The sequence below is a fragment of the Canis lupus genome, chromosome 14 (assembly GCF_003254725.2).
Source record: "Canis lupus dingo isolate Sandy chromosome 14, ASM325472v2, whole genome shotgun sequence".
In the NCBI taxonomy this organism is placed as follows: Eukaryota; Metazoa; Chordata; class Mammalia; order Carnivora; family Canidae; genus Canis; species Canis lupus.
This window is the reverse complement of record NC_064256.1, coordinates 26,605,916-26,628,838: the sequence shown is the minus strand read 5'-3', so window position 1 is coordinate 26,628,838 and position 22,923 is coordinate 26,605,916. Positions and strand designations below refer to the sequence as shown.

At 36.1% G+C, this 22,923-nt stretch overlaps 1 pseudogene; it reads left to right on the top strand.

Annotated features, from left to right (window-relative positions):
* The first annotated feature begins 21,122 nt into the window (after positions 1–21,122).
* Positions 21,123–22,474, top strand: LOC112674773 (fructose-bisphosphate aldolase A-like; annotated as a pseudogene).
* Positions 22,475–22,923: the final 449 nt, after the last annotated feature.

The window sequence follows — 22,923 nt, the reverse complement described above, 5'->3', positions numbered from 1 at the left end:
GTCTAAGATATAAAGATGTCCATTGTTATTTCTTTTCTTTAAAAAGAGAAATACATTTTTTATTATTTTATTTTTTTGAATTTTTTTATTGGAGTTCAATTTGCCAACATATAGCATATCACCCAGTGCTCATCCTGTCAAGTGCCCCCCTCAGTGCCCATCACCTAGTCACCCCAACCCCCTGCCTCCCTCCCTTGTCCATTGTAATTTGTTCAATATTTCTGTGTGTTTAAAGTTATAATAACAAAATACCAAATAAAATCTATACTCTTTACAAAGAAGCGTAGGAGCTAACAGAAAAAGATCCAAAGGGCCAACACCAGAACAGTCTGAGAAATTAAAAAAAAGAATAAAGTAGTATCAGATTATAATCCAAAGTATAAAATATCTTTATTTGTATCCATATTGACATAAATAAATGTTTGTAAAAATTAATTAATAGGTACAAGAGACAAAAAGCTCATACAGAAGAATTCCAAATAATTTATAAGGACACTCCACTCTCAAGGAAAGGAAGTGGAACTTCTCACTCCTTAGGAGTGGGCCATACAGAGTGATTTTCTTACAAAGAGTACAGTATGCAAAGGGGGAGAAATAAAAACTATTCTAGAACCTGAGAAACACTACCTCGACCATGTAGTCAGAGTCAACATCAATGTTTATAAATTCTGCTATGGAATGGATGATACATAATCTTGGTATGATGTAATAAAAATGGTACTTTACCTCTCTGATCTTAATTCAGAACCCACTATTATGAGAAAAACATTGGGCAAATTCCAGTAGTGGCACAGCCTACAAAATATGTAATAGAAACAACAACAACAAAAAACTTCATTAGAATAGAAAAAGCTCATGAAGGAAAAACAAGGAAATTGGATTATATAATGGACTTTAATAATTTATCTATATTACTTCACTAATTATATAATACTTATAAAATGTTAGTAGGGGAAACTGGATGTAGTATATAGGAGAATGCTCTCTACTATCTGCTCAATTTTTCTGCAAATCTAAAAAAATTCTGAAGAATGATCTTTTTTAAAATTTACCAATTTTAAATAAGTGATTCATTTGTATGAATGTACCTTAAAATTACACAAATGATTTTAAAAGTGAAATATTAAAACAATTAAATATGATAGTTCAATAAATTACAATGCAGTATGCTGTATAGCAATCAAAAGGTATGTTATAGGAGAACATTAAAATAGTAAAAAGTCCATCGGCTACTGTAAAGGAGAAAATGGATTGCCTGAACTCATGTAATATGATTCTGAATTTCACTAAAGACATTATTTTTAAAATGATGCCTTTAGAAGTGATATAATTTGTTCTCTTCTGTGTCATGCTATTGCATACAGTTGATCCTTGAACATCAAATTTTTTGTACTGTTGGCATTACATTACTCTTTATTTGATGTGGATGGCTGGTTGGAGTGTTAAAGACTTAAGTATTTGCAAAGTTTTAAAAAAATGAGTTTGGTTTTTATTTGTGTTTTGTCATGATTTGTATTTCAAGTGATATTTAAAGCATATTTTGCTTTATGCATACTTTTAATATAGTATGTACTTTTTATATTTTTTAAATTTACATAAAGTGAATACTACTGTTAATATCCTCTTGGGACTTCACCTGTTATATATTTGAGATTTATCCATGGTTGTAAGTATAATTAAAATTAATTGAAATGTATTGAGTGTATAAATATACTACAATATTTTTTATTCCTACTCTTGTAGAGAAGCATAAAGTGCATGACCTTATTTAATCTGAAAAAGTATAATAACTTCTTTTGTTTTCTAATGTAGCACTCATCCCATGCTAGAGATAACAAAAATTGAGGCACAAACTGTTTAAGTAATTGATCCATATTCTAACTCATAAGTCCTGAAGCTGAGGTATGAACGATGTAGTGACATGAGATAACACATTCTTAAATAATTAATTTCAGTGTCCTCCTCCACTGATGGTTTTGTTAAGTAAGATTTTGGGATATTGCAATAATGAATGTTGACATTTTATGAATTTCAGAGGAGCAAAAAGAGAATTGAGGGTCATAGCAGAATAGTATGAGTAAAACTAAGTTAGAAGGTAATTGGATGTGGGTTATGAATGCAGTAACAAACTAGGTTCTTTTTCATATCCAAAATGTTTATTTCCTTTACCATTGAATTATCAGCTGAACATTGAAAATGAAAATCCAAATTCATCTCAGTTCAACAAATACCCAAATACCCAGAGTGCTTATTCTGTGCAGACCTCTCCCTGGAAGATGTTAACTGTTTTTCACATTCCAGTTCACAACTCCCAGAGTTCACAACTGACTATGGAGGCAGATAATTAAGAGTTCAGACCTAGTCAGAGCATGACTCCCCTATAAGGGTCTTATATAGGACCCACTCACTATGGGTCATGCAACTTAGTCTAAAGATTAGGAAAGGACCCCTAGAGGAGAAAAATTGATAGAAATGTACAGTATAAGCAGGGTAAGCCAGATAAGGAAGGTGATAGGGTGTTTTCAGAAGAGGGGGTGTCCTAAGCAAAGACAAAGTTTTCAGTTTGAACATTGTGCTTTAGGGATCACAGTGCTGTGCGTAAAGATCCATTAAGTGTTGCAGGAAAGATAAGGGGAATGGTTTTCTACAAGTGGATAAGAATAACATGGTAAAGGTATTAAAATGTTGAGATATTTCCATGAAGACAAAAGGAAGCCATGAGATGTATATGGTTTTGATAAAAGCATCGACAGTTTATTGCAGTGAGGTAGTCTGAGGCTAAGAAGTCCAAAGCCAAGCTAATGGAAGTTGGCTTAGAGAAGAGAGGGCAACCTTAAGAAATACAAAATCAGCAACTTCTATCCTAATTGAACTTTATACTGTGTAGAAGAAAAAAAAATGAGCATGAACTTCTTGAAAATACAACTTTTTTTTTGTAATTTCAAAATCTTTAGTTTTTGTGCCTATTTAGAATTATAGAGCTATATATCCAGTTGCCCACTTATGTGATTCTCTCATATCTCTACAATTTATTCATAGCCAAAATGTCCCTCCTGTCCTTTCCTCCTACATTTTCTGTATTGGATAAACACAGAGGGAAATGAGTATGATTGAGTCAACAAAAAAGATAATACCACTCTTAAACTTTTTTTTTTTTTTTTAATTTTTATTTATTTATGATAGTCACAGAGAGAGAGAGAGAGAGGCGCAGAGACACAGGCAGAGGGAGAAGCAGGCTCCATGCACCGGGAGCCCGATGTGGGATTCGATCCCGGGTCTCCAGGATCGCGCCCTGGGCCAAAGGCAGGCGCCAAACCGCTGCGCCACCCAGGGATCCCGATAATACCACTCTTAGAGTGGACATTTCATAGTGTCTTTTCTACTGAACGAGACATAGTCTTATTTAAATTATTATGTGGAATTGTATTGACAGAAATTTTAGTAGAAGTGAGAAGCATTAATATGAAGGCAGATATACAGTTTGTCTTAATAGTGAGTAAAAAAGGTTTCTCTAAAAATATGACTTACAGATAGATCTTAACCCAATAGTCTCTTTCTTGAAATGATTTTCAAAACTAATTAGCTAAATTGATGAAGACTTTGTTGAATATAGTATCTTGCTTTAAATGTATCTTGTTAATTGAAGAATCTAGTTCTCATTCCAAAGTGTAATTTTACATCAGACTCATCAATAAATATGTATTTTACATAGAATAATGCATTTTTTTCTTCTAAGGACTCTTTTTGTCTGTTCCCTACAAAATATGTCCTATGTTAACCAGTTAATTACCACTTAAGGTTTTCCCCCTTTGGGGGAGAGTGTCTTCTGTAATATATTTGTCTCTTCCTAATAAAGCAATTTGATATTTTAAGATACAAAAGTACAGTTGAAAAGTGAAAGGGAATAATAAGGTAAAATGTGGTGAGTGTTAAAGTGGACAATAGGGGAATGTTTTTATTAGATTAGAAATATTATATCTTACAACTGAAAATGCAAATTATGCTGTGCCATAATGTCCCTTTCAAGCACACAAGATAAAATTTGCATATCTAAATTGGATCAGGCCGAATGGGTTTCCTAGTCTCTCTCCCGCTTGAGCAGCAATCAGCCTGAAAAAGCCTGCAGGTGATCCCAACGGTGAGTTAAAGTCAAGAGTCTTCATGTATGTGTATGTATATGTGTGTGTGTGTGTGCATATGTGTGTGTGTGTGTGTATATATATATATATATATATGCCTATGGATATATATGTCTGGATATATATGTCTAAATATAAATATTCCATTTATTTTCACTTTAGTTTCTTAGTAGCTGATAAAATTCAACCTCCTTTTGAAGGAGTTATTTTTTATGTGTTATTTCATTTTTGCATATTTTTCAAAATCTTTATATGCAATGTTCACATTGCTATTTCACTAGTGTTTCTCTGTTGGTTGACTTTTAGAGCGTGATAAATATTTGAAACTTTGAGTTCTGAATGAAATTATATTTATGTATTAATAGGCTATCCTCTCTCTTCACTCATCTTTAAAGAAATATCTGAAGTATCTAATTAAGAAGGATGAACTGTATTTTACTGGATTATTTGTTATCCAAAGATATCTATCTACATAATATTTTTTAAGTTGAAATTTTTACTCAAATTATTCATTTTGTTGGTCCCTTTACCCAGGGGTATATGCATGCAACTAATTTTGCAAATAATCCATTATTCAACACATACAAAGTTGATTTAACAATGGAATATGCTTTAAATTTCCATATTTACAGATACATTTATCTTATTTTAATTGGAGTGAAATTAAAATTATATTAGATAAAATGAATATAATACAAAAGATTTTTAGTTGTATTGGACCCATTACTTCATTATCAGGACTTAAACAAGCATTTCAAATTAAACCATCTGGCTCTAAGTGCTAATACAAAACAGCTCTAGATATGTTTGAGGGTTAAGATGAACCCAAAGACTACTGGACAACAGTAGTCTTATGCCCATTTAGTGGCTTTCCCCCCCATTTAGTGTTTCTAAAACTTGGGTATGTTTCTATCATTTTTATAGTAGGTAAGATGCACATCTATTATATTTGGGTATGGGGATTGTATTTTTTACCCAAATGTCATAAAAGTCTTATTACATCCATTTTATTTTTTAAGAGTGAATGAGTTAGGGTGAGGGAGGGGCACAGGGAGAGAGCATCCTCAGCAGGTTCCATGCCCAGCATGGAGTCACACAGGGCTCCATCCCAGGCCCCCGAGATCATGATGTGAGCTTAAATCAAGAGTTGGACACCCAACTGACTGAGCCACCCAGGTGTCCTTTATCATGTCCATTCTTGATTATTCATGGATAAAACATCCAGGTTATAGACAATCCATACCCCTAAGTTTCCCAAGTTTCATTCCACTTTGTCCTTTGCCAAACTTACTTTTAATTGGAATATCACTGAAATATTTAAAGATTAAGAGTAGATGGACTGTCAGTTTTATTTTATTTTATTTATTTATTTATTATTTATTATTATTATTTTTTAGTTTTAAATAGTAGTGTATGTATCTGAAAAAAGAAGTTAATAAAAAATGTTCTCAAAATATGTGTTTTAAAAAGCAAGAATTTCATAATTTGAAGCAGCTTTCCAGGAAATAAAAACATGAAAGGCAGGACTACACCAGTGCTCTTGATACCATTATTTAAGATGAAGCTGACCCTGGACAAAGCTCCCTGTTTTATTTTTTGACTGCATTCACCAGTGTTTTTGTACCCATCTTGTATAATTAGTGATTTTATAGTGCCTTTTACTGCTACCTACCTACCCTCAAGCTCCTCTGTTTTGGTTCCTTTCTTTTTTCACTTCTCTCCCAGGTAATGGGAGGCACTAATAGGAGTCTTTATACAAACAAATGAGTCACAATTTGAAGATACTTAGGCCTTTAAAAGGGCAATATTTTAGGAAAATGGAAATATCAAATATTACATTAATTCCAACTACAAGGCATATTTGGTATATATTATTCATGATAAAGGCATGTAATTTATATAGATACATTAATTGTTGACAGTGACAGAGATGTATTCATACATGTGTACTGAACACACACTACTTAATTATATGTAATATAAGTATGTGTAATTATGTATGTATTTGTATTTTTCATACCCATTTGTATGTTTGTACCTATTGACTAGTTTCTTTTTTTTTATAAATTTATTTTTTATTGGTGTTCAATTTGCCAACATATAGAATAACACCCAGTTCTCATCCCATCAAGTGTCCCCCTCAGTGCCCGTCACTCAGTCACCCCCACCCCCCGCCCACCTCCCCTTCTACCACCCCTAGTTCTTTTCCCAGAGTTAGGAGTCTCTCATGTTCTGTCTCCCTTTCTGATATTTCCCACACATTTTTTCTCCCTTCCCTTATATTCCCAATCACTATTATTTATATTCCCCAAATGAATGAGAACATACACTGTTTGTCCTTCTCCAATTGACTTCACTCAGCATAATACCCTCCAGTCCCATCCACATCGAGCAAGTGGTGAGTATTTGTCATTTCTAATGGCTGAGTAATATCCCATTGTATACATAAACCACATCTTCTTTATCCATTCATCTTTCGATGGACACCGAGGCTCCTTCCACAGTTTGGCTATTGTGGACATTGCTGCTAGAAACATCGGGGTGCAGGTGTCCCGGCATTTCACTGCATCTGTATCTTTGGGGTAAATCCCCAGCAGTGCAATTGCTGGGTCATAGGGCAGATCTATTTTTAACTCTTTGAGGAACCTCCACACGGTTTTCCAGAGTAGCTGCACCAGTTCACATTCCCACCAACAGTGCAAGAGGGTTCCCCTTTCTCCACATCCTCTCCAACATTTGTTGTTTCCCGTCTTGTTATTTTTCACTATTCTCACTGGTGTGAGGTGGTATCTCATTGTGGTTTTGATTTGTATTTCCCTGATGGCCAGTGATGTGGAGCATTTTCTCATGTGCATGTTGGCCATGTCTATGTCTTCCTCTGTGAGATTTCTCTTCATGTCTTTTGCCCATTTCATGATTGGATTGTTTGTTTCTTTGGTGTTGAGTTTAATAAGTTCTTTATAGATCTCGGAAACTAGCCCTTTTTCTGATAGGTCATTTGCAAATATCTTCTCCCATTGTGTAGGTTGTCTTTGAGTTTTGTTGACTGTTTCTTTTGCTGTGCAGAAGCTTCTTATCTTGATGAAGTCACAATAGTTCATTTTTGCTTTTGTTTCTCTTGCCTTCGTGGATGTATCTTGCAAGAAGTTACTGTGGCCGAGTTCAAAAAGGTGTTGCCTGTGTTCCCCTCTAGGATTTTGATGGAATCTTGTCTCACATTTAGATCTTTCATCCATTTTGAGTTTATCTTTGTGTATGGTGCAAAAGAGTGGTCTAGTTTCATTCTTCTGCATGTGGATGTCCAGTTTTCCCAGCACCATTTATTGAAGAGACTGTCTTTCTTCCAATGGATAGTCTTTCCTCCTTTGTCCAATATTAGTTGACCATAAAGTTCAGGGTCCACTTCTGGATACTCTATTCTGTTCTATTGATCTATGTGTCTGTTTCTGTGCCAGTACCACAGGGTCTGGATGACCACAGCTTGTAGTACAACCTGAAATCTGGCATTGTGATGCTCCCAGCTATGGCTTTCTTTTTTAATATTTCCCTGGCTATTTGGGGTCTTTTCTGATTTCACACAAATCTTTAGATAATTTGTACCTACTCTCTGAAGAAAGTCCATGGTATTTTGATAGGGAGTGCATTAAAAGTGTAAATTTCCCTGGGTAACATTGACATTTTCACAATATTAATTCTTCCAATCCATGAGCATGGAATATTTTTCCATCTCTTTGTGTCTTCCTCAATTTCTTTCAGAAGTGTTCTGTAGTTTTTAGGGTATAGATCCTTTACCTCTTTAGTTAGGTTTATTCCTAGGAATCTTATACTTTGGGTGCAATTGTAAATGGGATTGACTCCTTAATTTCTCTTTCTTCCGTCTCATTGTTAGTGTATAGAAATGCCACTGACTTCTGGGCATTGATTTTGTATCCTGCCACGCTACCAAATTGCTGTATGAGTTCTAGCAATCTTGGGATGGAGTCTTTTGGGTTTTCTATGTAGAGTATCATGTCATCTACGAAGAGGGAGAGTTTGACTTCTTTGCCAATTTGAATGCCTTTAATGTCTTTTTGTTGTCTGATTGCTCAGGCTAGGACTTCTAGTACTATGTTGAATAGCAGTGGTGAGAGTGGACATCCCTTTCATGTTCCTGATCTTAGGGGAAAGGCTCCCAGTGTTTCCCCATTGAGAATTATATTTGTTGTGGGCTTTTTGTAGATGGCTTTTAAGATGCTGAGGAATGTTCCCTCTATCCCTACACTCTGAAGAGTTTTGATCAGGAATGGATGCTGTATTTTGTCAAATGCTTTCTCTGCATCTATTGAGAGGATCATATGGTTCTTGTTTTTTCTCTTGCTCATATGATGAATCACATTGATTGTTTTATGAGTGTTGAACCAGCCTTGCATCCCTGGGATAAATCCCACTTAGTCATGGTGAATAATCTTCTTAATGTGTTGTTGTATCCTATTGGCTAGTATCTTCTTGAGAATTTTTGCATCCATGTTCATCAGGGATATTGGCCTGTAATTCTCCTTTATGGTGGGGTCTTTGTCTGATTGTGGAATTAAGGTGATGCTGGCCTCATAGAACGAGTTTGGAAGTACTCCATCTCTTTCTATCTTTCTGAACAGCTTTAGTAGAATAGGTATGGTTTCTTCTTTAAAGGTTTGATAGAATTCCCCAGGGAAGCCATCTGGCCCTGGACTTTTGTGTGTTGGCAGGTTTTTATTGACTGCTTCAATTTCCTCCCTGGCTATTGGCCTGTTCAGGTTTTCTATTTCTTCCTGTTCCAGTTTTGGTAGTTTGTGGCTTTCCAGAAATGTGTCCATTTCTTCTAGATTGCTTAATTTATTGGCATATAGCTGCTCATAATATGTTTTTAAAATCGTTTGTATTTCCTTGGTGTTGGTAGTGATCTCTCCTTTCTCATTCATGATTTTATTAATTTGAGTCTTTTCTCTCTTCTTTTTAATAAGGCTGGCTAATGGTTTATCTATCTTATTAATTCTTTCAAAGAACCAACTCCTGGTTTTGTTGATCTGTTCCACAGTTCTTCTGGTCTCTATTTCGTTGAGTTCTGCTCGAATCTTTATTAACTCTCTTCTTCTGCTGGGTGTAGGGTCTATTTGCTGTTTTTTCTCTAGCTCCCTTAGGTGCAAGGTTAGCTTTTGTATTTGAGTTCTTTCCAGTTTTGGGATGGATGCTTGTATTGTGATGTATTTCCCCCTCAGGACTGCTTTTACCGTATCCCAATGATTTTGAATATTTGTATCTTCATTATCTTTAGTTTCCATGAATCTTTTTAATTCTTCTCTAATTTCCTGGTTGGCCCTTTCATCTTTTAGCAGGATGGTTCTTAACCTCCATGTGTTTGAAATCCTTCCAAACTTCTTCTTGTGTTTTAGTTCTAATTTCACAGCATTATGGTCTGAAAATACAAAGGGGATGATCCCAATCTTTTGGTATCATATAAGATCTGATTTGTGACCCAGTGTGTGGTCTATTCTAGAGAAAGTTCCATGTGCAGTTGAGAAGAATGTGTATTCAGTTGCGTTTGGATGTAAAGTTCTGTAAATATCTGTGAAATCCATCTGGTCTAGTGTATCATTTAAAGCTCTTGTTTCTTTGGAGATGTTGTGCTTATAAAACCTATCGATTATAGAAAGCACTACATTGAAGTCACCAAGTATAAGTGTATTATTATCTCAGTATGTCTTAACTTTGGTTATTAATTGATTGATATACTTCTCAGCCCCCACATTCGGGGCATATATATTGATGATTGTTAAGTCTTCTTGTTGGATAGATACTTTAAGTATGATATAGTGTCCCTCTTCATCTCTCACTACAGTCTTCGGGATAAACTTTAATTTATCTGATATAAGGATGGCTACCCCTGCTTTCTTTTGAGGATCATTTGAATGGTAAATAGTTCTCCAACCTTTTATTTTCAGGCTGTAGGTGTCCTTATGTCAAAATGAGTCTCTCGTAGACAGCAAATAGATGGGTCCTGCTTTTTTATCCATATTGACTAGTTTCTAACTATTAATGGTGCTTTTAATTGAGTTCTAGTTTTTTGGGCACACAGAGCTCTCTCTTTTTATTACTTGCTCCAGCTTCATTCTAAGTTCTGAACGAATGGTCAGTATCATTTGCTGATTATTTGAAGAAATATGTGGAAAGAAAATGAGATTGACAAAATGTTTAAATCTTATGAAATCAGCTGTTGCTGAAATAAAATTTTGTTAAGTAATCTGTGGCATAATTTTGTACTATCTGAGAAAATGAAGCTATGTGTGCTTTAACTAAGCAATAATACCACCTGGGGGTGTTTAATGGAGAGAAACTCGCCTGTGTGCACAAGGAGAGGTATGTAAAGTTGTTCATGGTAGCCTAATGTTTAATAACAAACTAGCTGACTCAGTCTAAATGATCACGAAAAGGAAAATGTAGAAATAAAGTATGTGTCAGTTCCATAGATTTTAAAATGAATAAACATTATTTTTCATTTATGTTAACACACCGTTGGAAGGTATAATAGTTTGGGTGGCACAAAAGCCTACCCTGAGACAAAGCTGTAAAAGTGCAGGTAGCTTATTAGGAAGGTAATCTCAAAGAACACCAAGAGGGGAGTGGAGGGATGAAACAAGAATGGGTACGCCTGGGTGGCTCAGTAAGTTTCTAACTTCAGCTGGGGGCATGATCTTGGGTTCCTCGGACTGAGTCCCGCATCAGGTTCCCTGCTCAGTGGGGAGTCTGCTTTTCCTTCTCTCTCTGCCCCTCCTCCCCTCATGCTTGCATACTTGCACTTGCTCTCTCTCTCAAATTAATAGATAAAACCTTTTTTTAAAAAAATATATGTTACCTAGTAAATTACAACTGTGAGTAACTGGGTAAAGTAGAGTCCTGAAGGAGAACTCTGGAGGACTATGTGAGGCAGGCAGTTTTGATAACTCAGTTAAGGGATCAGAGATACTAACCTCCATCCATCACTCGTTAAGGCTGCTTGGGAGGAAGGCAATGGTGTATTTCTTGAGATTTCTGGCCTACTGCACAAGGGTGGGGTGGGGGTGGGGGGTAGACTCTAGTGGTCACAGATAGCCATAGGCAAAAAGATGCCGGTGCTGGCAGTTTTCAGTCCAGGCTGTGATGAGTATCTGAGGGATATGGGGAGAACCTGATCCCCATTAAATTGATGACAGAGTGCTTGCTGTTGGGGATTAATGGGTAGAAAGGAAATGGGATTGGGTCTGCAAAGCTAATTCCATTTATACGATTTTCTTTCTTAATACAAATAGTTGAGGTAAATACGACATCTTAATTTTTCATTCTGGTATGTGTGCACAGCTGTTTGTGATGGCATTTTAAAAATAATTTCCTAAAATCAAAAAAAATCTGAAAATAGAGTAGGATTAAAAAGCCAGCTACTGTTTTATTATTCCATACACACTGAAAGGCTGAGAGTACAGATATGAATTATGAACTCCTTGAGATCTGGTAACATACAGTTTTGTTTACCGGGAGCTTACACAGAATCTTGGAGACAGTTTGTAAAATAAATGACAGAATTAATTAATTAATTATGATTCTACTTGACAAAGCCATGTCTCAATAGGTGTTGTAGGCCAGCTATGAGTCAGCCTCTTTTGCTTTAGCCACCATCAATGTAATTTTCTCTCATTTTTCTAATGTACTTTGGCATTGACTGGTGAGAAATGTAATGGCCATGCTTAGTGTATAATACTGGCATCTAGAAAGGTATGTTCCTGGATAATTACAGACATCCTCCAATGGATGCAAATAAAGAAGATTGCAGAAAATGTAAGAAGCCAGTTAATTGAGAATTTTATTAGAGCTCTGGATAGATGACAGTAAGTCTGGGAAGAAGAATTTTCCCTTTTTTATTCCTTTGAGAAAATCATCTTGGACGCAGTTGTGAAGGCAATATAATCTTAGTCCGTGTGCAAAATTGCCAAAGAGCAATAAGATATGCGTTGCCTTCCCCTTTATTGCTACAAACGGTATCGCTGCCAGACATTCTTTCTGAATATTAAGAAACATGCTGGGAGAACAGTGAACTGTGTGCCAGCCCCGTTCCAGAACACAACCAGGAGATATCCCAGCAATCCATGAAACCTCTTTAAAGCAACGCTTAGGCAAAAACTATTTTGGATGAACTGGTCCAGGTTACGTTGTCTCACCAGCATGAACTGAATTTTACCAGCCTTACTCTCTTGGTAACAAAAAGACTGTTAACAGTATTTGGCAAATACTACACAGCATGTTTTTTATTTGTACTTTGGAAGGAAATAAGAGCTGATAAAACCAAAATGAAAAGGCAGGAAATGGAAATGCTTAATATTGTGTAGATACTTCACAGAAAATATTGTTTGAACTGAAGTGAAGAAATAGTGATTGAAAAAGAAACAACTTGTCTTTTCTTTCTTAGGTAATTATGTGAAGAAATGTAGCTTTTCCTCTTTTAGAAAGAGAATTCCTTTGTGATCTTAATACCAGGAGTAATTTTTAAGAGTTATAAAGATGCAGTGTATTTGAAGGTGTTCTCCTAAAATAAAGTATTGCAAAATAAAATTTCAAAAGTCCACAGGACATAGAGCATTTGTTGTTATTTGCAGGTCTAGAAATTCACTGGTTGATTTGCTTAGATCCTAGACAACAAGACAATCTGCAAAAGTAAATGACCAAATGCTAACCCGAGACTTACTATGGAAATGGAAACAGTTTGCCTTAGGTAGCATATAATGCCAGGATGTCCAGATTTTGCTTCTGAAAGTTGATGTTTCAGTGTCAACCTTTTTAAGTGCATATTTTGTGAGCTCTACCTAATTAGTGACTGTGCGGAATTCTAAGATACAAATGCAGTCTCTATCATGTACAGCTTTGCCTCAGAGTCTTTTGATAGGGAGACCATGAACAAAGGATGATTTGTTTGTCACCTGGTGAGGGCTTCATTTCTCCCAGTTTTTGGTAGGCTTTGCAGCATGTGACTTAAAGCTGCTAAAGCATTGGAATAGAAGGTATGAATAGAAAATCTCTAAAACATAAAGTAGAAATTCAGGCTTCATACTTTGTATGTATTTACATGGATTGTAACTGCGAGTACTTATTGTAAAGAGTGGAGTTTATCTTGTGTAATATTTTGGAGCTTAATAACATTAGTGCTTGAGGAAAGAAGTTTAGAGAACATTGACATTAGCTGCTATAACTTAACAGCAAAGAACATAGATAAAGTCACAGAATCTTGTCATGTGAAAGCTAAATTTTCTTTAAAAGTATATTGAAGAGAAATTGTATGATATCTTAGTAAAATTTTCCATCAAAAATTGAGTTCAATTTTCACATTTATTATTTTCCTGAAGGAGAAATAAAATTTGATGCCTACCTACATGTTTCTTCAACTTCATAATTTCCATTTATTCTTTTTTATCAGAAATTGTTTTATATATTATATAAATATATATATGCACATGCTAAATCATCATGCCATATATCTAAAATTAGTATAATGTTGTATGTCAGTTATATCTCAGTAAAACTGGGAAAAATGATTAAGATGAATGTTCAAAAATTATTTTTCATCCTTAAGTATGAGACTTTTTGAAGACTTGTGTACTTGGTAAAGCTACTTACAATTTCTTTTTTTTTTTTTTTATTTTATTTATGATAGTCAGAGAGAGAGAGAGAGGCAGAGACATAGGCAGAGGGAGAAGCAGGCTCCATGCACCGGGAGCCCGACGTGGGATTCGATCCCGGGTCTCCAGGATCGCGCCCTGGGCCAAAGGCAGGTGCTAAACCGCTGCGCCACCCAGGGATCCCTACTTACAATTTCTTGGACTTTAAGGACTAACCCACTTAGTAAAGTGCCAGTTACAAACCAAATTTTTCATTTTATTTTCTTCTTTTCGGGAGACTCCACAATCTTACCTGGTAAAACTCATGCTGATTTTTTTTGTTATTTTTACTATCATATAGATTTTTTAAGATTTTATTTATTTATTTATGAGAAACAGAGATGGAGAGAGAGGCAGAGACACAGGCAGAGGGAGTAGAAGGCTCCAAGCAGGGAACCCATCGTGGGACTCGACAGTGGGTCTCCAGGATCACACCCTGGGCTGAAGGCGGTGCTAAACCGCTGAGTCACCTGGGCTGACCTTACTATCATATTCTTAAATTTGAAGTGTTATTTCTTGTGCGTTGATGCTTTCTGTTTTATGACATCTTCTTTCTGTCCTGATTTGATTTTTTTCTCTGTTATTGACTTTATTTTTTGCTCCCTTATTTTATCTGCCCCTCCTCCTTTTTTATTATGTGTATACATTTCACTTAAGAGGCTTTCCAGGAATTGTCTGTTGACATTTAAGTCCTGAAAACCAAACTGCATGCTACAGGAGCTCTACAGGTGGTGTTTATTAAAAAGTCTATTGTTCCTTTCACTGGGACAGGATTCCTCAAAGAAGTGGTATCTTCCAGTTTCCTTCATGAGTGAGTATATACCCTGTTGCTAGTGTTCTGACAGCTGCTTGAAAGGGAAGGAGTTGAATGTTTCCTTGTTGGGTACGCAGCTACTGCTCTTCTCCATTTCAGTACAATTCCTCACCTCCACACTTCGCTTTGCCTGCATAGCCGTGTCTCTTCTGGTTTAACTTCTCTTGAGAGTAGCTTCTAGTTTCCTGGAGAATAGTAATAGGAATATGGTTCTGGTTATCAGAACTTGGAAGATATTTTTGAAAAGACATTTTCTAGATAGAGGGTACAAAGTTCACTCCATAGTTAATGAATCTGCACTTTATAATCAAATACATGTTCTGTAGCACATTTTCCTTTATTTCGGTAGTAAAGCTGAGAAGGCTTTTGTTTTTTATCTTCTTAATTTTTGCAGTAAGCTTATGATTTCTGAGTGGACCTCATTTCAGTAATCATAGAGAAATTATAATAAGACTTTCAAAATGAAGAGTCCTTTTTTCAATTATGGGAGTTTTTTTTTTCTTTATAAAATGTGATTTGTTATTGTTGTTCCCAATACGTGTTTCCTCCTCAAGAAAGCTGTCCTGGCGCTGTACCACCTAACTACCATGCTTCTTACTTTGTGGTTATTGTCTGGCAGGGCCTTTCTTGTGGTATTATCTATATGTTTGTATCATTTGTATCCTGACCACTAATTTTATGTTTGCATTTTAAGGGTTACCTTCTGCTCCGATATGAATTTTTCATGCCATTAGTGATTTAGTTTTACATTTTTCTTTTTAATAGCATTCTTTAATCATACAAATAATATGTGCTTATTTTGAAATAAAATTCAAATATCACTGGAAGACAAATAATAAAAAGAAAGTGTCTCCTTTATCTTCTGTCTTGAGTATCTTACACATTGGGATAAATCTCTGAAAAGTTTGATAAAGGATGTATTGTCCTTTTAATTTTGATCAATATTCTCAAACTGTGAAGAGGTTGTACCTAACCAGGTTCTAACATACAGAGTATGAAAGGGTAGGCTCATCCACAGCAACACAAAGAGCAGCATTTAGCTACTCCTGGAGTTGAGGGGGGAGGGAGTGATGATAGGAACAGTTAACTATTTTCTGGAAAATATGGAGTAGGCAAGATTATTACTATAGAATGGGAAGAGGGCACTTCTTCATCAGAAGGATTGCCAGAGGGACAAAATGTAGGCACTCTAAAATATTATTAAACACTTTAATTTTGGCTAATATTATAAGTAAAAAACTGTCTTTTCCTTGCTGTTTTAAATTTTATTTTTTTAATTATATGGTTGAAGATGTTTTATGTCTCTTGGCCACCTCTATCACTTTCAGCGAACTACCTATTGATACTTTATCCAATTCTTGTAGTATTATTAAACATTTTCTCTTAATTTGTTAGAGATTTTATTAAACATGAGAAAAGTACAGGAAAGCTTTTTCCAGTTTTTGTCATGTGATCTAATTTTGGAAGTTTATTTTATTTACCATAAGGAATGTTTAATTATGATGAAGCCATATGACTTCTTAATGGTTTCTGAGTTTTTGACTTTTTAAGAAAAACCTCTTCACCCCAAATTTATAAATATATTCTCCCAATATTCTATTTTAGTATGTATACAATTTCATTTTTATTCACAATGTCTTTGATTCATCTGTAATTTAAAGTATGAAGAGAAATGCATTATTCCTGACTTCCAAGTGGCTTGCAATTTGTCTAAACAATGACCTTTTCTTCTTTGATTTGAAATGCCCCTTTTATCATACACTAAACTATCATATAAACTTCCATTTCAAAATTTCTATCCAGGGATGCCTAGGTGGCTCAGCAGTTGAGCGACTGCCTTTGGCTCAGGGCGTCTGGAGTTCCAGGATCGAGTCCCACATCGGGCTCCTTGCATGGAGTCTCCCTCTGCTTGTGTCTCTGCCTCTCTCTCTGTGTGTCTCTCATGAAAAAAATAAATAAAATCTTAACAAACACAAAAAACTTCTATCCAGTGATCTGTCTGCAGGTCCACAGTTTTGTACATCTCCAATTGTTGCCACTACCATGTTGTTTTTGAAATATACATTTATCTAGTCGGTCCAGATTACCTTTTTATTACAGTGACGGTTTCACAGCTGTATGTTTCCATATAAATGTTAGAATCCATTTGTCAGGTTTACCAATGTCCTACTGCATATTTTACCGTCACATAATTATATGGATTAAAGTAAGAAAACGATATAAAATTTAGGGAAAATTACATGTTTGCATTTAACTAAGCAAGTGGGGTTTCTTTTGCCTTTTTTTTTTTTTTTTTTTTTTTTAGGAAACCTCTCCAGAAAATTCACATTTTCTTTTTATATACATCTTGTATATTTCTTATTAATTCCTAAAGCCTTTTAGCTTATTTCATTTTATCATATATGAGAATCCTTTTAATTGCATTTTTTAATTAAACATTCTTAGTTTTCAGAAAATTAATGATCATTTAATACATTAAACATTTAATTTTCTGATTTCTCTAATTTTTAGGCATTTTTCATTTGCTATTTTGGGTTTCTCTGATGTATAATAATATAACTTTTAATAATTTTCACATTTTCTAATAATCATCTATTTCTTTTGTCTAATTCTATTTTCTTATACTATTAGAATAATATAAAGCTTTAGTGGTAATAATGGCATTTGTATCTTGTTCACTGACTTAGAATATATTAAATATTTGATGAAGAATAGAATTGTTTTGTGGTAAGAGGCAGGCATCTTTTATCACGGAAATATTGATTCGTTCAAATTTTCTTTTCATAAGAAATTTTAGCAAATTTCTTTTTGGTATATTATGATAACCACAAAATATATCTCCCTGTGAATATCAGAATGTAGACTATAAATCCTAATGTACAACCATTCTTGCATTCCAGACATGACTCTAAATAATGTGGTGTTATACCAGGAGATTGAATTTGCCAATTTTTAATTCAGAATCTTGCTTGCATTGGTATTTCCTAGTGAAATTAGCCTGTGGCTTTTGTTGATTGTATCTTAATTATTATTATGTCTTTGCATTGTGGTAGGTTCAGTGAAACAAGAAAAACAATATGATTTTAAGTTACACACTGATAACTATGTTAATTAAATTTTAAACAAAATTAGGAAAGATAGCAAGTGAATGTATTGTCTGAAGGCAAAGATAGTGCTTTGCTATCCAGTCTTTTTCTTTTTTACAGCCTCATGTCAGGCTGTTTTTCTTGGTTAGCATGATTTGTCTGTATTTTATATAGAACAAAACTTATTTCTATGAGTCAAATGGAAAGGGTGGGAGGGGTGAGATTCATATAATTATATATCAGTATTTAATTTCACATGGTGAGAGGATAAGATACCTTAAAGAGTATATAAAAAGTAAATGAGCTGGGTAATATTTATTGCTTTATAGAGTATAAAATAATAGTTCTTAGAATTGAACATTGAGCAATACAGGGGTTAGGTGTGCCAATGCCTCACATAGCTGAAAATTTGCATATGATTTTGACTCCCCCAAAACTTAATTACTAATGGCCTACTGTTGACTGGAAGCCTTACCAATAACATGAAGAGTTGATTAATACATAGATGGTATGTTTTTGTATGACATACAGTATTCTTACAGTAAACTAGAGAAAAGAAAATGTTAAGAAAATGATAAGGAAGAGAAAATACATTTACAGTACTACCCTATATTATCAGACAAAATCTGTGTATAAGGAGACCTGTACAATTCAAATGCATGTTATTTAAGGGTCAACTGTACTTTATCCTTTTAATGGTATACAATCAGATCTACCTTCTTTTACCAATATGAAAAAAAATGCAATCCTTCTATTGTCATCACTTAAATGCTTCTGAACAGGAACCATCACCTTTTATATGAAACATTAGTAATTTGTCACTGGTATTACTAATTTTAATATTAATTTATTAGATACATACACACACATACTTTGAAAGTTAACCTCTTATCAGACATCATTTGCAAATATCCACTCTTTTTCAGTAGGTTGTCTTTTCATTTTGTTGATGGTACACTATGCAAAAGCTTTTTGCTTTGATGTAGTCCTAGTTATTTTTGTTATTTTGCTGCTTTTTAAAAAAGATTTTGTTTATTCATGAGAGATACAGAGAGAGAGAGAGAAGCAGAGACACAGGCAGAGGGAGAAGCAGGCTCCATGCAGGAAGCTCAACGTGGAATTCGATCCCAGGACTCCAGGATCATGCCCTGGGCCAAAGGCAGGCACTAAACTGCTGAGCCACCCATGGATCCCCCAGTTTTTGCTGCTTTTGCCTGAGAAGGTAGATCCAAAAAGATATTGCTAAGACCAATGTACAAGAGATTACCTCTTATATTTTGTTTTGTTTTTAGGAGTTTTATGGTTATAGGTCTTGTGTTTTGGTCTTTAACCTATTTTGAGTTTATTTTTGTATGTGGTGTATGCAAGTGGTCAGTTTCATCCTTTTCCATGTAGCTGTCCACTTTTTCTAACACCATTTATTGAAGAGACTGTCTTTTCCCTATTGTGTATTCTTACCTCCTCTGTTGTAGATTAATTGACCATATCTGTGTGGGTTTATTTCTGGGTTATATCCTGTTCTGTTCTTCTGTGTGTTTTTGTGTCAGTACCATACTGTCTTGATCACTATAGCTTTGTAGTATATTTTGAAATCTAGGAGCATAATATCTCCAGTTTTTTTTTTCAAGATTGCTTTGGCTATTTGGGGTCCTTTGTAGTTCCATATAAATTTTAGAATTGTTTAGTTCTATGAAAAATACTATTGGTATTTTTTATAGGGATTGCATTGAATTTCTAGACTGCATTGGAGAGTATGTACATTTTAACAATATTCTTCCAATCCATAACAAAGTATATTTTTGTTTCATTTGTTTAAACAATAGAAAGTATCAATTGAACTAAGAGCTGGTTCTTTGAAAAAGTAAGCAAAATTGATAAACCTTAGCCAAACTCATTAAGAAAAAGAGAGGACTCAAATAAAATCAGAAATGAGATAGAAATTAAAATCAACAACACCAATGAAATAAAAAAAGATTTTAAGAGACTATAATGAACTATTATGCCAACAAATTGGACAATCTAGAAGAAATGGATACATTCCTAGAAACATGCAATCTTCCGAAACTAAATCAAAAAGAAATAGAAAGTCTAAACAGACTGATTACTACTAATGAAATTGAATCAATAATCACAAAGCTTCCAGCAACCAATTATATTCTCTTGAGAGATGTTGGCTGACTTTTACCTTTTGAAATGAAAGGGTTAATAAAGCAACTGAAATTACTTGCAACACAAATTTATTCTTACTCTAATGGGACATCATTTCCATAAATACTTCCTGTTTTTTAAACCTCTTTTGAATTCACATTTATTAAATGGTATAAATGTGCCCTTGAGCCTTATGTAACCAATAAAAGGCAGAGATAGTATTTAGTAAAAGGAGGAAAATGTCAAAATTACATGCTTACCAGACAGAAGGGACTTGACTTGATAGCTATTACTAGAAGAAAGTGAGTTTTATAGTTCTATGTGTCCATATCTATATAAAATATGAGTATTTTAAATGTTCCAAGACAGTTTGACCCTAATGCAAGTCATTTACTAAGAAAGATAATCTGGAAGCCTTTATAGGTGCTTGGGGTGTAATGAACACACATTATTAAATAAATAAATAAATAAATAGTCTTTCTAAAACCTTGAATAAAAATAAAGCAGTGTTCTTTGGCAAAGTATTTAATACACTTGGAATTCCATACTGTTTGAATTCAGTTTTGTTTTTTTAAATTCTCTCCCTCTCTCTTTCTCTCTCTCTTTTTTTTACTATAGCTTCAATAGTTTTCAAGTAATTTTCATTACTTTACTGCATTTGCTAACTGGGCTGATAACTGCAATTTACCAATGTATAGCTACATGAAGAGCATCTATAATATACTGCAAGGTCAGTTAGTACTTCAGAAATTATGTTTAGAGTCACAATTCTGGAGATAGAATTCACTTTTCAGTGGGCGCCTAGGTGACTCAGTGGTTGAGTGTCTGCCTTTGGCTCCCAGGGTCCTGGGATCAAGTCCCACATTGGACTCCCCATAGGGAGCCTGCTTCTCCCTCTGCCTGTGTCTCTGCCTCTCTTTCTCTCATGAATAAATAAATAAAATCTTAAAAAAAAAAAAAACCTCACTTTTCAAGAAGGACTAAACTTTTTGGTGATTCAGAGTCTCAAGGTGAGGAAAGAGAAGGATATTTATGTTTTAAACACATTCCTCCTATCTCCATCACAAATCGCAGAAACATGTGAACATTCAGGATTGAGATTGTAGATAGAGAATGGAGTTTGATTTGATAATGACTCGAGTCTCTCAGTGATGCCCTAGATATAAATAGAGACTGAAAAGTCTAAAACTTTTATGGTTGTCTTTACTTGATTATTCCAGAGACATTTTAGAAGGTGTAATTTGGGGTCCGCTCGCGGGGCCGCCGCCCTCCACCCCGCGCCCCGCAAACCCGCCGCCTCCGGTGCCAGGAACTGACCCGCAACACGCGCTGCCGACACCCCGCGCGGACCCGGGCGCAGAAGGAGCTTCCTGACGTCGCTCACCGCATCGTGGCTCCGGGCAAGGGCGTCCTGGCTGCAGAGGAGTCCACTGGGAGCACCGCCAAGCGGCTGCAGTCCGTTGGCACCGAGGACACGGAGGAGAACCGGCGCTTCCACCGCCAGCTGCTGACCGCCGACCACCGTGTAAACCCCTGCGTTGGGGGTGTCGTCCTCTTCCACGAGACACTGCACCAGAAGACCGACGACGGGCGTCCCTTCCCCCAAGTCACCAAATCCAAGGGTGGTGCTGTAGGCATCAAGGTGGACAAAGGTGTGGTACCCCCGGCAGGAACAAATGGCGAGACAACCCCCCAAGGGCTGGCGGGGCTGGCTGAGCGCTGTGCCCAGGACAGGAAGGAGGGGCCGACGTTGCCAAGTGGCGCTGTGTGCTGAAATTCGGGGACACACCCCCTCAGCCCTTGCCATCATGGAAAATGCCAACGTTCTGGCCCCTTATGCCAGCATCTGCCAGCAGAATGGCATCGTGCCCATTGTGGAGCCTGAGGTCCTCCCCGATGGGGACCATGACTTGAAGGGCTGTCAGTATGTAACCGAGAGGGTGCTGGCTGCTGTCTGCAGGGCTCTGAGTGACCGCCACATCTACCTGGAAGGCACTTTGCTGAAGCCCAATATGGTAACCCCAGGCCATGTCTGCACCCATAGACATTCTCCTGAGGAGATTGCCATGGCAACTGTCACAGCACTACCCCCTGCTGTTACTGGGATCACCTTCCTGTCAGGCGGCCAGAGTGAGGAGGAGGCATCCATCAATCTCAATGCCCTCAACAAGCCATGGGCCCTGACCTTCTCCTATGGCCGAGCCCTACAGGCTTCTGCCCTGAAGGCCTGGGGTGGAAAGAAGGAGAACCTGAAGGCTGCCCAGGAGGAGTATATGAAGCGAGCCCTGGCCAACAGCCTCGCCTGTCAAGGAAAGTACACCCCAAGTGGTCAGGCCGGGGCTGCAGCCAGCGAGTCCCTCTTCATCCCTAACCAGGCCTACTGAGCGGAGGTGTTCTAAGGCTGCCCCCTCGACACTCCAGCCCCCGCCCCCTCCCACACTCACTCTTGAAGAGAGGGCCTCACCTGGGGCTCCAGGCTGCTCTTTCCCATCACTTTGGCCTCCCATGTGACATTGGTGTGTGGTGTTGTCTGTATATGCTAACTCCGTTGCTCTTTCCAGCCCACTGCCAATAAACAACTATTTAAGGGGGGGGGGATGTAATTTGTTTGTAGTGTAGAGCAGTTGAAGGAGTATTGCATAAATTAGACTTGTCAAACCATTAGCATTGAAGTATTGGGAACCGTAAGGTACTAGATGGTTCTCTGTAAGACAGCAACAACTTAAGTTTCCTGTAGCCATGTAGGGACATGAAAGTAAGGCTTAATTTCAGGGCAAGATGGGCCTATGACCTTTTTGATGTATAATAAACTTTGATTAATGCTTACACTGAACGTGCTACAATAATCATTAACTCCATAAGAATCTTAACTAAAATATAAATAAGTGAATGAACATTTTAGTACAAATTTTACAAGTTTAAAGAAGGTTAGCCCCTTAATTATTAAAAAATTTGAATCTTTCTGTTGCTATCACTAAGTGACTTCTCTTTAGTACAAATTGGTTGATGGAATTTAATTACCATCTTCATAAGATCTCAGT